A 13,697-nucleotide genomic window follows, 5' to 3' on the forward strand; every position below is an offset into this window, starting at 1 on the left:
ACTGAAGGCTCAGGGGGTGAGTTGTTTCATTTTATACATATTTTATCAACTTCCTCAGTTGGTAGATCATCAGGCCTTCAATCTTAGGGGCCAGGGGTTCAGACACTGGATGTTTTAGACCAGGGGCGGCCAATACATCGATCGCGGTCCACCAGTCGATCCCCCGTGGATTTCCGCATTCCGCATCGGCAACCGCAAAAAGTGTGGCCACCCCTGTTTTAGACTGATACTGTAGAAATATTCAAGTCATTCATTAAAATCAGAGTGACGTTAAAAACAATGAACTAGATTCCACTTGTTCTTTAATATCTAAAGCAATGGGTGCCATTGGATTAAAGTCTGTAATTTGAAAGGACTGGTGAGTACCTAGCTAATAAATGATGTGGGTTACTATGATCATATACTGGTTACCACCCAATGTTGTACCCACTGCAAAGCTAAATCAACTCTAAGCTGTTGTTACTGTAAATTTTCTCATTATACTTAATATTGATGCCTATATAGAAAAAAATATACATTTAAAAAATTCAATCACGTTAGATCACGGAGAGGACTTTCAGCAAGTAACATGGGAAGCTGTGCTATAAAGATGCAAAAAGCTGCATACAAAACAAAGATTCATGGAATGCATAGCTACATAACCCTGGAACAACCAGCTAAGCATGGAGGCCACCTTTTATTATGTGTTTTAATTTTCCTTTTATACTTTTGAAAAACTGCAGTCTACCCGAACAATATTAAAATTATTAAACGGTAAAGAACAAACCTTTAGCGCCCAACGTGGGGCTCAAAACCATGACCCTGAGATTAAGTGTTTTATACCCTAGCAGCCAAGCTAGCCAGCCTGCTTGTACTGCTGGAGTTTAAGCATGGGTGGGCTTAAAAGGAAAAAGTTAAACCTTTTTATTGTACCACATTTACCATAAGTCACTTTATTTAGAGAAATTGTCTGATTAATGTCATTTCCTGGATTTTACCTATCCTTTATTATAAATCCTCTGATAATCTGCCATTAGCTTCATAAATATCCTGACTGTAGAAGACAGGGATATCATTAAGGGTTAAGGGATTTTTTTATGTTAATAAAATAGCATCAAGTGAAAAAGCTGCCGTGACCCGGATTCGAACCGGGGTTGCTGCGGCCACAACGCAGAGTACTAACCACTATACGATCACGGCAAGTCGCAAGCCTGAGGGTGGATTGTAATGATGCCTGTGTGCCTGTTGTTCTTATTTGAACCCAATTGCAGTTTACACTTATATTCTATTTAATTCAGGGAACAGTTATTGTACTGTAAATATGGGCCTCTAGCTCAGTGGCTCCCATGGCTGCTTAGCGGGTTGTAAAGTCCTGTCAGTTATCTGACTTGTTTGGATTTTTTTTTCTGTTTTTGTAAATAGGCATTAATATTAAGTATAATGGGTAAGAGCGCCAAAGGCACGCTCTAGCCATTAAAGGAAGAAGCCCAATTCCGCAACTTCTTTCTCCCTTGCCTGTAAATTCAATGAACTACAAGTGTGCACCTTTCTACAAGGGCAGCTAAAGGCTCCTCCGTTATTCCCTTCGTATCGCCAAAGGAGTAAAGGTGGCCATGCATGGGCAGATCCGCTCGCTTGGCGATGTCAAATTCTGCAAGCAGTTCGGGGACCGCATCAATGAGCCGATGCGGTCCCCGATCTGACGGGATTTTCTAACCTGGCCGACCGACATCTGGCCAATTATCGGTCAGCCAGTGAGATTGTTTCTTCCCCTACATGGGCCAATAAGCTACCGAGTCAGTCCAAGGGACCGATATTGGCAGCTTCTATCAGCCCATGTATGGGGACCTTAAGGCTTCTGCTTATTTTCATGCCACTTTGATATTTTCCAGTGGCCATTTTAGTTTGACTCCTTTCTTTTGCCTACCATACCGACATCATCTTTTGTAACGCTGCTAGTGAGAGAAATTGCACACAGGCGGGAAGCTCGTACTTCCAAGTTTGAGGTTGGGGGAAACGAAAAGGGCAGGCACTGCTGAGAGTCGAACTCAGGATCTCCTGTTTACTAGACAGGCGCTTTAACCAACTAAGCCACAGCACCAGACTACAGCCTCAGCCAAGGAAAAATGGGCACATGCATAAGATTTCACCAAGATCAGGATTAGTGGGTACTCAGGTAACTGCAGGGACAGAAGAGAACCAGGTGGGAGCAGGACGCCAGGTGCCTTCAGTAGGCAGTTACAGTTTGTGGCCTAGTACCCACACTGGCACCCCTTGCAGTGAGGCTAAAAACAAGAATGAAGTGAACATTGTGCCTATATTTTTCCACTCCAGTGCCATGGATCATGTGTATAAAAATCCTAAGGAAAGAGAGTTTAGGCCTGGGAGGTAAAATAATTGTTACAATTGTTCAATAATGATGAATTTTGGTAATGACCCGGATTGGTACAAAGGTTAATTCATCCTGGTAGGGACAAGGTTATTATTGGCCTGTGGGCCTTACAATCTTGCGCACTCTTGAAAGGGGAGGTGTCATATCAGCAGAGAAAATGAGTTAAACCTGGTAACATTCCCGTGGCTTTGAGTCCACAAGACACCCTTGATCCCTGATAACCATACCGACATCATCTTTTGAAAGGCATACTAGTGAGAGAAATTGCCCACAGGCGGGAAGCTCGTACTTCAAAGTTTGAGGTTGACAGAAACTAACAGGGCAGGCACTGCTGAGATTTGAACTCAGGATCTCCTGTTTACTAGACAGGCGCTTTGACCAACTAAGCCACAGCGCCAGACTACAGCCTCTGTCAAGGGCATAAAAATGAAAAATGGGCACATGTGGAAGATTGCACCAAGATCAGGATTATTGGGCAAGTATTACTTGCTGTTAAACTCTCGAGATATCTGTTAGACAGGTGGATAATTAAGAAGAAGAAGGCCTTGATTGAAACATATTTGTCAGCTCTGCCTTAAAATTCATGACAAATTCTTGATTCAGGTGTGAGCCTTGCTCCTTGGCAGGCGTGAGCAGCGCTTATTAGCAAAACCAAATCAACAAGTTAAACACATCTTTTATTACCAAGGAAATTCTACCCCAACAGGCAGATACCTACAGAGAACAGACATGGGTAAGAGAGCCAAAGGCATGCTCTAGCCGCTCCCCGCAAGCTTTAAAGGAAGAAGGCAGGCACTGCTGAGAGTTGAACTCAGGATCCCCTGTTTACTAGACAGGCGCTTTAACCAACTAAGCCACAGCGCCAACCGGTTGGGGCTGATCCTGTGGACAGAAAGAGAAATAAGCACACTGATGCCCCATTCCGCAACTTCTTTCCCCCTTGCCTGTAAATTCAGTGAGCTACAAGTGTGCACCTTTCTACAAGGGCAGCTAAAGGGACAGCTAAAAGCTCCTCCGTTATTCCCTTTGTATCGCCAAAGGAGTCACGCTTCTGCTTATTTGCATGTCGCTTTGAAATTTTCCAAGTTTTGCAAGTGATAACTTTGAAATTGTATTTAGTTACAACACTAACTCATTGGATAATAACACTGCTGACAAGGGTGGGATCAACATATCCCGGCACCTTTTCATGGGCCCAAGCTACTGTGGCTCAGTCTCTCTTTGCAACCTTGCATCATGTAACCAGGATGGCCGAGTGGTTAAGGCGTTAGATACAATGGATGTATATCCGTGTGGGTTTGAACCCCACTCCTGGTAAAGGTTTAATCAAAGACCAATTTTTTCCCCTCTGCGGCAAATTAGAGAGGCTTCAGATGGGGTTTTTTGCCTTCCTCTGGATCAACTAGAAGTTAGGCACGTTATATATAGGCATTATGGTTGAACGTGATGGATGTGTCTTTTCACAACCTAACATACTATGTTGCTATGTTACCAAACCTGTACTTTGTCTAACAGTAGTCCCCCCCTGCCTCTTGCTAACCACTATGTTATTTTCACTGAAATTGCCTTACTTTTTAAATGTAAGAGCCCAAGAAAGCCCTCCTTGCTCTCAGATTGCAGGCGCCATCTTGATTCTGTTCACATTATCCTCCAGACCTTAAGTTCCTTGTGCTCATGCGCCACCTAGTGGTGCAACTGCAGATCTTGTTGGTTGTAGCATGTTCCTGTGAGCTGTAAGACTGGTTATACTGGTTGTTCTGTGCATGCACCCCAGCGTTAGTCTTAAGGTGGCCATACACGGACTGATTCTAACTGCCAATATTTGTCCTTTAGGCTGATTCAGCAGCTTATCTGTCTGTGTATGAATGTCGGGTCACCCCGACAGATATCTGGCCTGAAATCATCCAGATCTCGATCAGGCAGGTTTCATTTATCCTTTGGATTAAGGACCGCATCGGCTTGTTGATGCGCTATCCAAACCAACATCACCTATACCAACTGTTAGAATTCAATTCGAAGTAGCCCGATTGGTGGACATATTGGAAGAAGATCTGCTCGCTTGGTGATCTCATCAAACAAGCCGGTCTTACAGTGTATGGCCAGCTTTAGTCCCAATCAGACTACTTACTGTATGTGACATCCCTCTCTACTGTTATAGTGCCCAGTTCCTTTGTAAACTTCAGGGGATATTGTGCAGAATATAGATCTTGGGTAAGTGATCTCAGTATGGCTTTCCTTGTCCTTTAAAGTCAAGTGACTTTTTCATCACTGCTAATGCTTTCAAGTGTGATTTCACAAACAAGCAAAGCTGCCCATGCTAGATACTGTCCAAAGTTGCTCTTGAGATATGTTAGACAGACACAGCTGAGAGTTGAACTCAGGATCTTCTGTTTACCAGACAGGCGCTTTAACCAACTAAGCCACAGCACCAGATATGGCGTTGAAAGCTTTTAATTTTATATTTACAAAATCCATTAATTAATTTTGAACACTTTGGCATTAAATTGTCATTGCAGAACCCACTATAGAGAATTTGGGTACCAAATTTCTTCATACAAATCTGGAGTTTTGGAAACAAAGTTTTTTCAAAATGGATAAAAAATGGACAATAGGCAAATCTGCCTATACTGCCATTCAATAATTTAGGGAACCAGGCATTTCTCTGTCTGCTAAAATAAACTGTGGGACATGTGCCATTTGCTTCAATTAGCTAATACTCACAGTAGGGACTTGTAAATAATGGTACATTTATTTATATGAACAATTACTCCAGATCCTAAATACATTATAGTGAGGGGCAGATGTAGTGACACCCAAAATACATTAAATGCAGTAGGATACAAAGGGCAGTGACACCAAAAATACATTAAATACAGTGAGAAGTTGTAGAAATTTTAGATGCTTGTGGTTACCAAGCCTAATGTCTAGGCCTACAGGTGAGTGCTGAGAGGTGGGTACATAGCTCCAGCACTAGTGGTAAATGTATCCAAGTTGTTGCCAGATAATGGCCTCATCTGCTGGTGGTTGCTAGGGTAGTAGCACAAGTGAGTTGGCTATTTCCATATCAGTACAGGGTTTCCCATCTCAATTATTTGCTTCCTGTATTGCTATGGCAGGGGGACTATTTTAGCACAGGGCTAGCGCTATGGGGATGTCCACACCTGCATTTCTTCCCAATAGGCAACAATTTGCATATTGTGTATATTGGGGCATCAGGTAAATTCTTCTCCATTACCTGGGAATCATCCCTCTGTGCCTACACAGAAGTGAAAAATATCTAAAAACACAAAAAAAAGTTGTACTTCCATCAATACTCACAAAAGACTGAGGAGGGAGATCTTATCTCCTGCCCAGTAGGACAAACAATAACCGTGGTGAGGAGTCAAGTGTTCTTATAGGTCAGGATTCATTTTGATTTGCTATCTTATAGGCCCTACCACTTTGTCTGGGAGGGGCAATACCGCCTATTTATAGTGACATATCGGGACTAGAAGAAATGAAGTTTATGACATGAAGGTAAGAAAATCAAACTCAGGATCTACTGTTTGTGAGACAGGTGCTTTAACCAACTAAGCCACAGCGCCAACCGGTTGGGGCAGAGCCCACGGACAGAAAGATAAATAAGCTCACTGATGACCAGTTGCCTGTAAATTCAGTGAGCTACAAGTGTGCATCTTTCTACAAGGTCAGCTAAAGGGACAGCGAAACGCTCCATCGTTATTCCCAAAGAAATCAAGCTTCTGCGTATTATCATGTCGCTTTGAAATTTTCCACTGTCCATTTTAGTTTGACTCCTTTCTTTTGCCTACCATACCGACATCATCTTTTGAAAGGCTGCTAGTGAGAGAAATTGCCCACAGACGGGAGGCTCGTACTTCCAAGTTTGAGGTTGACAGAAACGAAAAGGGCAGGCACTGCTGAGATTTGAACTCAGGATCTCCTGTTTACTAGACAGGCACTTTAACCAACTAAGCCACAGCGCCAGGCTACAGCCTCTGTCAAGGGCATAAAAATGAAAAATGGGCACATGCAGAAGATTACACCAAGATCGGGATTATTGGGCAAGTATTACTTGCTGTTAAACTCTCGAGATATCTGTTAGACAGGCGGATAATTAAGAAGATGAAGAAGAAGGCCTTGATTGAAACATATTTGTCAGCTCTGCCTTCAAATTCATAACAAAGTCTTTATTCAGGTGTGAGCCTTGCTCCTTGGCAGGTGTGAGCAGCGCTCATTAGCAAAACCCAATTAACAACCTGAACACATCCTTTATTACCAAGGAATTTCCCCCCCAACGCACACGTTTTACCTCCAACCACCAATACCTTTCGTCCCCAGGCTGCAGCTTTAAGCTCAGTAAGCCTAGCTACTTTGCAATCTTCCTGCCTTGACAGGAACATTATTCGGGCTAAGCATGAAAAGATGTGTCTAACTGACCCAAGACACAGTTCCACACTTTGATAGGAAGCGGCCGTTGCTTGGTTGGTAGGCATACACTTGCCAGGAGACTGACATCTGCATGTAAAACAGGCTGGGAGTTTTCAGAGGAACCATGCTTTAACGGGCAGATACGTTCAGAGAACAGACATGGGTAAGAGAGCCAAAGGCACGCTCTAGCCATTCCCCGCAAGCTTTAAAGGGAGAAGGCAGGAACCACTGAGGGTCAAACTCAGGATCTCGTGCTTACACGACAGGCGCTTTAACCAACTAAGCCACAGCACCATCTGTTTGGGGCAAATCCCGTGGACAGAAAGAGAAATAAGCACACTGATGCCCCATTCCGCAACTTCTTTCTCCCTTGCCTGTAAATTCAGTGAGCTACAAGTGTGCCCCTTTCTACAAGGGCAGCTAAAGGGACAGCTAAATGCCCCTCTGTTATTGCCTTCGTATCGCCAAAGGAGTCAGGCTTCTGCTTATTTGCATGTCGCTTTGAAATTTGCCAGTGGCCATTTTAGTTTGACTCCTTTCTTTTGCCTACCATACCGACATCATCTTTTGTAAGGCTGCTAGTGAGAGAAATTGCCCACAGGCGGGAAGCTCGTACTTCCAAGTTGATTGATGCAAAGATTAGAATTTCTGTCTAAAAAAGAGGTCAATTTACAACTGCATTCGGATACTCTTATTGAATATTTGAAGGTTAAAAGAATACCATTTAAGGTTGGGCATTAAACCAACATTTTGTAAAGAGGATCCAACATACTGTAAAAATTGGGAGAAAATCCTTACTAAATGTAGACTTAACCTTATGACATTGACTATAGAGGGAATTCAAACAAAATTGACTAAACTAAGGGGTGATATTAAAGAGGTGAAAGTAAAATGAAAATACTATACTAAAGCATCAAACTGACTTGCTGAAAGTAAAACTTGATAAGTTTAACAGGGATATCATTGATTATCGGGAGGATAGAGTGTATAATTGGAAAAGGGCATCCTTTAGAAAGAGACACTATAGTGATATAATCAGTGGAAAGTGAGGGAGCAAGTGTCTCTGAAAGCTCAGATATTTCCTCTAGTCCTTTTTAAGGCAGAGGTACAAGAGGAAAACAAGGAGAGGGAGGAGGAGGAAGGAAAGTGGTAAAGGATCAAGTGGCCCCTCGGATGTCAACCAGGAAGAAAACAAGATAGTAGTAAACATCAGTAAGAGAAATCTGACTGAAGTGGAGATGTGTGTGCTGAGTAAAGGTTTAGGGTATGTACCCACAAATAATGGTGATAAACTTGTTTTCTATGTCGAATTAAAGAAATTTTTCAGGTTATTGTGACTGAAAGCCCATTTTACACAGGATACATCCGATGGCAACATACGGTCGGATGAGGAGGAGGATGACGCACAGTGTGTATCCTGGTATGATGTCACCAGATGCAGACCTAAAAGTAAGTTTTTCCCTCCAAATACCAATCATTGTGTTGAAACATTTATACAGGCAGTCGAGAGGGACATCAACAAATTAAAATGGTCGAAGGAGAAATGGTCGAGGAGAAATGGTCGAGGTCGAAGGAGAAATGGTCGAGGAGAAATTTGCATTACAAACTTTGCGGACTGATGATTCCATCATTATAAAACCTGCTGATAAAGGAGGTGCAATTGTTGTGATGGATTTGGAATACTACAGACAGGAAGCTGTTGCACACTATCGGGTGGTGATCCCACATGTGAGTTGAAAGGTAATATAGATAGGTCATTAAAGACCTATGAGGGTGAAGGAGTGATCAGTAGTCGGTTGAGAAAATTTTTACAGGTTGACAACCCGATTATACCTGCCTTTTATATTCTCCCTAAGATTCACCAAGACCTTATGAAACCTCCAGGAAGACCAATTGTTGCTGGGATGTTATCTGTTTTTCAGCCACTGACTATCCTTTTGGATACAGTTCTAAACCCTGTGGTGTTACGCACTAGATCGTTTGGGTGATCTCAAATTGGTCAGTCTGCAGCACTTCTGAAGAAATAGGTGATTTTGCCTCAAAAAAAGTTGGAGTGTCCAAAACATACAATGCCCAAAACAAAAAGCACTTTCTTACCATCATTAAAAAACAAGAGAGGGCCTAGTTTTGGGTAATGTAAAATTGGCTTTGCAAGAAAAATCTTTAACATTATCAAGCCAGTAGAAAGGCATTCACCCTTGTTTGTTTTCCAGAGCTCTTTCACCTTTAATGTATTTCTGGTAAATAGAACACCCAAAAGAGAAATGACTTTCTCACCATCACTGAAGCACAAGGGAGAGCCTTCTTCTGGGTTCAACTAAATCAGGATGAAGAAATCTTGATTCCTTGTTTCACCAGGAGTCTTTTAATTCTGCGGATGACTTTTTTTGCCAGGCCCTGGAAGCTTTGACTCCAAACCCATTAAAGTAATGTTGGAACACACGTGCAACATCTAGCAGAGGTCACTGAGCGTCTTCTGCTGGAGACTTTGGTTTGCTTTCCCACTAGCTGGCCTTTATATCTGTAGACTCTAGAAGGCCATTAGCCAATCAACTGCCAAGTGGCATGCATATCATTAAGTCACTATTGTTTTGCGCCCATCAGTCTGGGTGTGGTGAGGGACAGACTATTAAGTGAATAACAATGGAGATGTCCAGGGAAGAAACTGGCAATCAAAGAAAACTCTTTGGTTTCACACAAGTAATGACTTTAGATAGAAAGAAAGTGAATGGTACCTTAAAATAAAATTTCATTTCCAGGCTTGTAGAAGTTCCAATAAATACAATGCCCAAAACAAAAGCACTTTCTTACCATTAAGCAGCACAAGACAGGGCTTTGTTTTGGGTGATGTAAAATGGCTTTGCAAGAAGAAAACTGCCTGTAATGTGTCAAACAGGTGGTGGGCCTCCTGGTCTTTTCCTAGAGCTATCTCCCAATATTCAATTCCATGCTGTATATCTGATGTCCACAACGCCCAAAACAGAAAGCACTTTCTCACCATAATTCATACACAAGAGAGAGCCCCGTTTTGGGTGCTACTTAATCGTTCTGAAAAAGATCTTGAATCTGCGACCGTCAAAAGTTGAATTTTCCAATCGATAACGCCCAAAACAGGAAGCACTTTCTGACCATCAAGGGAACACAAGAGAGGGCTTAGTTTTGGGTGATATCAAATTGGACAAATAGTGACTTTTCCTTTTCATTCTGTAGACACTGGGGCTTTTTTCTTAACTCTATCTCCAGAATGGAGATCCAGATGGAGCCATCAAAAAAAAAAAAAAAAATGACCCAATGGCTAAATCAAAAAGCACTTTGTTACCATTAACAAAACAGGTGGAATGCTACCTTGCCTCCTTCATGCAGCTTCAATACCATGTTGTATATCTGATGTTCACAACGCCCAAAACAGAAAGCACTTTCTCACCATAATTCATGCACAAGAGAGAGCCCGATTTTGGGTGCTTCATAATCAGTTTAAAAAAGATCTTGAATCCCTTTTCTGCAAATGTCAAGGGTTGAACTTTCCAATCGATAACACCCAAAACAGGAAGCACTTTCTGACCATCAAGACAACACAAGAGAGGGCTCAGTTTTGGGTGATCTCAAATTGGTCAGTCTGCAGCACTTCTGAAGAAATAGGTGATTTTGCCTCAAAAAAGTAAGTTGGAGTGTCCAAAACATACAATGCCCAAAACAAAAAGCGCTTTCTCTTTCACCCTTAATGTATTTCTGGTAAATAGAACACCCAAAGAGAAATGACTTTCTCACCATCACTGAAGCACAAGGGAGAGCCTTCTTCTGGGTGCAACTAAATCAGGATGAAGAAATCTTGATTCCTTGTTTCACCAGGAGTCTTTTAATTCTGCGGAGGACTTTTTTTGCCAGGCCCTGGAAGCTTTGACTCCAAACCCATTAAAGTTATATTGGAACACACGTGCAACATCTAGCAGAGGTCACTGAGCGTCTTCTGCTGGAGACTTTGGTTTGCTTTCCCACTAGCTGGCCTTTATATCTGTAGACTCTAGAAGGCCATTAGCCAATCAACTGCCAAGTGGCATGCATATCATTAAGTCACTATTGTTTTGCGCCCATCAGTCTGGGTGTGGTGAGGGACAGACTATTAAGTGAATAACAATGGAGATGTCCAGGGAAGAAACTGGCAATCAAAGAAAACTCTTTGGTTTCACACAAGTAATGACTTTAGATAGAAAGAAAGTGAAAGGTACCTTAAAATAAAATTTCATTTCCAGGCTTGTAGAATTTCCAATAAATACAATGCCCAAAACAAAAGCACTTTCTTACCATTAAGCAGCACAAGACAGGGCTTTGTTTTGGGTGATGTAAAATGGCTTTGCAAGAAGAAAACTGCCTGTAATGTGTCAAACAGGTGGTGGGCCTCCTGGTCTTTTCCTAGAGCTATCTCCCAATATTCAATTCCATGCTGTATATCTGATGTCCACAACGCCCAAAACAGAAAGCACTTTCTCACCATAATTCATACACAAGAGAGAGCCCCGTTTTGGGTGCTACTTAATCGTTCTGAAAAAGATCTTGAATCTGCGACCGTCAAAAGTTGAATTTTCCAATCGATAACGCCCAAAACAGGAAGCACTTTCTGACCATCAAGGGAACACAAGAGAGGGCTTAGTTTTGGGTGATATCAAATTGGACAAATAGTGACTTTTCCTTTTCATTCTGTAGACACTGGGGCTTTTTTCTTAACTCTATCTCCAGAATGGAGATCCAGATGGAGCCAACAAAAAAAAAAAAAAAAATGACCCAATGGCTAAATCAAAAAGCACTTTGTTACCATTAACAAAACAGGTGGAATGCTACACTGCCTCCTTCATGCAGCTTCAATACCATGTTGTATATCTGATGTCCACAACGCCCAAAACAGAAAGCACTTTCTCACCATAATTCATGCACAAGAGAGAGCCCCGTTTTGGGTGCTTCATAATCAGTTTAAAAAAGATCTTGAATCCCTTCTCTGCAAATGTCAAGGGTTGAACTTTCCAATCGATAACACCCAAAACAGGAAGCACTTTCTGACCATCAAGACAACACAAGAGAGGGCTCAGTTTTGGGTGATCTCAAATTGGTCAGTCTGCAGCACTTCTGAAGAAATAGGTGATTTTGCCTCAAAAAAGTAAGTTGGAGTGTCCAAAACATACAATGCCCAAAACAAAAAGCACTTTCTTACCATCATTAAAACACAAGAGAGGGCCTAGTTTTGGGTAATGTAAAATTGGCTTTGCAAGAAAAATCTTTAACATTATCAAGCCAGTAGAAAGGCATTCACTCTTGTTTGTTTTCCAGAGCTCTTTCACCCTTAATGTATTTCTGGTAAATAGAACACCCAAAAGAGAAATGACTCTCACCATCACTGAAGCACAAGGGAGAGCCTTCTTCTGGGTGAAACTAAATCAGGATGAAGAAATCTTGATTCCTTGTTTCACCAGGAGTCTTTTAATTCTGAGGAGGACTTTTTTTGCCAGGCCCTGGAAGCTTTGACTTCAAACCCATTAAAGTAATGTTGGAACACACGTGCAACATCTAGCAGAGGTCACTGAGCATCTTCTGCTGGAGACTTTGGTTTGCTTTCCCACTAGCTGGCCTTTATATCTGTAGACTCTAGAAGGCCATTAGCCAATCAACTGCCAAGTGGCATGCATATCATTAAGTCACTATTGTTTTGCGCCCATCAGTCTGGGTGTGGTGAGGGACAGACTATTAAGTGAATAACAATGGAGATGTCCAGGGAAGAAACTGGCAATCAAAGAAAACTCTTTGGTTTCACACAAGTAATGACTTTAGATAGAAAGAAAGTGAAAGGTACCTTAAAATAAAATTTTATTTCCAGGCTTGTAGAATTTCCAATAAATACAATGCCCAAAACAAAAGCACTTTCTTACCATTAAGCAGCACAAGACAGGGCTTTGTTTTGGGTGATGTAAAATGGCTTTGCAAGAAGAAAACTGCCTGTAATGTGTCAAACAGGTGGTGGGCCTCCTGGTCTTTTCCTAGAGCTATCTCCCAATATTCAATTCCATGCTGTATATCTGATGTCCACAACGCCCAAAACAGAAAGCACTTTCTCACCATAATTCATACACAAGAGAGAGCCCCGTTTTGGGTGCTACTTAATCGTTCTGAAAAAGATCTTGAATCTGCGACCGTCAAAAGTTGAATTTTCCAATCGATAACGCCCAAAACAGGAAGCACTTTCTGACCATCAAGGGAACACAAGAGGCTTAGTTTTGGGTGATATCAAATTGGACAAATAGTGACTTTTCCTTTTCATTCTGTAGACACTGGGGCTTTTTTCTTAACTCTATCTCCAGAATGGACATCCAGATGGAGCCATCAAAAAAAAAAAAAAATGACCCAATGGCTAAATCAAAAAGCACTTTGTTACCATTAACAAAACAGGTGGAATGCTACCTTGCCTCCTTCATGCAGCTTCAATACCATGTTGTATATCTGATGTCCACAACGCCCAAAACAGAAAGCACTTTCTCACCATAATTCATGCACAAGAGAGAGCCCCGTTTTGGGTGCTTCATAATCAGTTTAAAAAAGATCTTGAATCCCTTTTCTGCAAATGTCAAGGGTTGAACTTTCCAATCGATAACACCCAAAACAGGAAGCACTTTCTGACCATCAAGACAACACAAGAGAGGGCTCAGTTTTGGGTGATCTCAAATTGGTCAGTCTGCAGCACTTCTGAAGAAATAGGTGATTTTGCCTCAAAAAAGTAAGTTGGAGTGTCCAAAACATACAATGCCCAAAACAAAAAGCACTTTCTCTTTCACCCTTAATGTATTTCTGGTAAATAGAACACCCAAAAGAGAAATGACTTTCTCACCATCACTGAAGCACAAGGGAGAGCCTTCTT

General features: G+C 41.8%; 7 non-coding genes across 7 annotated transcripts; all 7 read right to left on the minus strand.

Moving 5' to 3' along the window:
* Positions 1 to 1,107: 1,107 nt before the first annotated feature.
* trnah-gug lies at positions 1,108 to 1,179 on the minus strand. The gene has a single exon. It is a non-coding gene; the product is annotated as a tRNA-His (tRNA).
* Positions 1,180 to 2,694: 1,515 nt separating this feature from the next.
* trnat-agu lies at positions 2,695 to 2,768 on the minus strand. The gene has a single exon. It is a non-coding gene; the product is annotated as a tRNA-Thr (tRNA).
* A 1,959-nt stretch (positions 2,769 to 4,727) lies between these two features.
* On the minus strand, positions 4,728 to 4,801 carry trnat-ggu. Its single transcript has one exon. It is a non-coding gene; the product is annotated as a tRNA-Thr (tRNA).
* A 1,479-nt stretch (positions 4,802 to 6,280) lies between these two features.
* trnat-agu lies at positions 6,281 to 6,354 on the minus strand. Its single transcript has one exon. It is a non-coding gene; the product is annotated as a tRNA-Thr (tRNA).
* A 3,412-nt stretch (positions 6,355 to 9,766) lies between these two features.
* Positions 9,767 to 9,836, minus strand: mir427-2 (microRNA mir-427-2). Its single transcript, NR_107230.1, has one exon. It is a non-coding gene; the product is annotated as a microRNA mir-427-2 (primary transcript).
* A 1,421-nt stretch (positions 9,837 to 11,257) lies between these two features.
* Positions 11,258 to 11,327, minus strand: mir427-1 (microRNA mir-427-1). The gene has a single exon (NR_107229.1). It is a non-coding gene; the product is annotated as a microRNA mir-427-1 (primary transcript).
* A 356-nt stretch (positions 11,328 to 11,683) lies between these two features.
* mir427-3 (microRNA mir-427-3) lies at positions 11,684 to 11,753 on the minus strand. The gene has a single exon (NR_107231.1). It is a non-coding gene; the product is annotated as a microRNA mir-427-3 (primary transcript).
* Between the last annotated feature and the right edge of the window lie 1,944 nt (positions 11,754 to 13,697).

Source organism: Xenopus tropicalis, chromosome 3, assembly GCF_000004195.4.
Source record: "Xenopus tropicalis strain Nigerian chromosome 3, UCB_Xtro_10.0, whole genome shotgun sequence".
Taxonomy (NCBI): Eukaryota; Metazoa; Chordata; class Amphibia; order Anura; family Pipidae; genus Xenopus; species Xenopus tropicalis.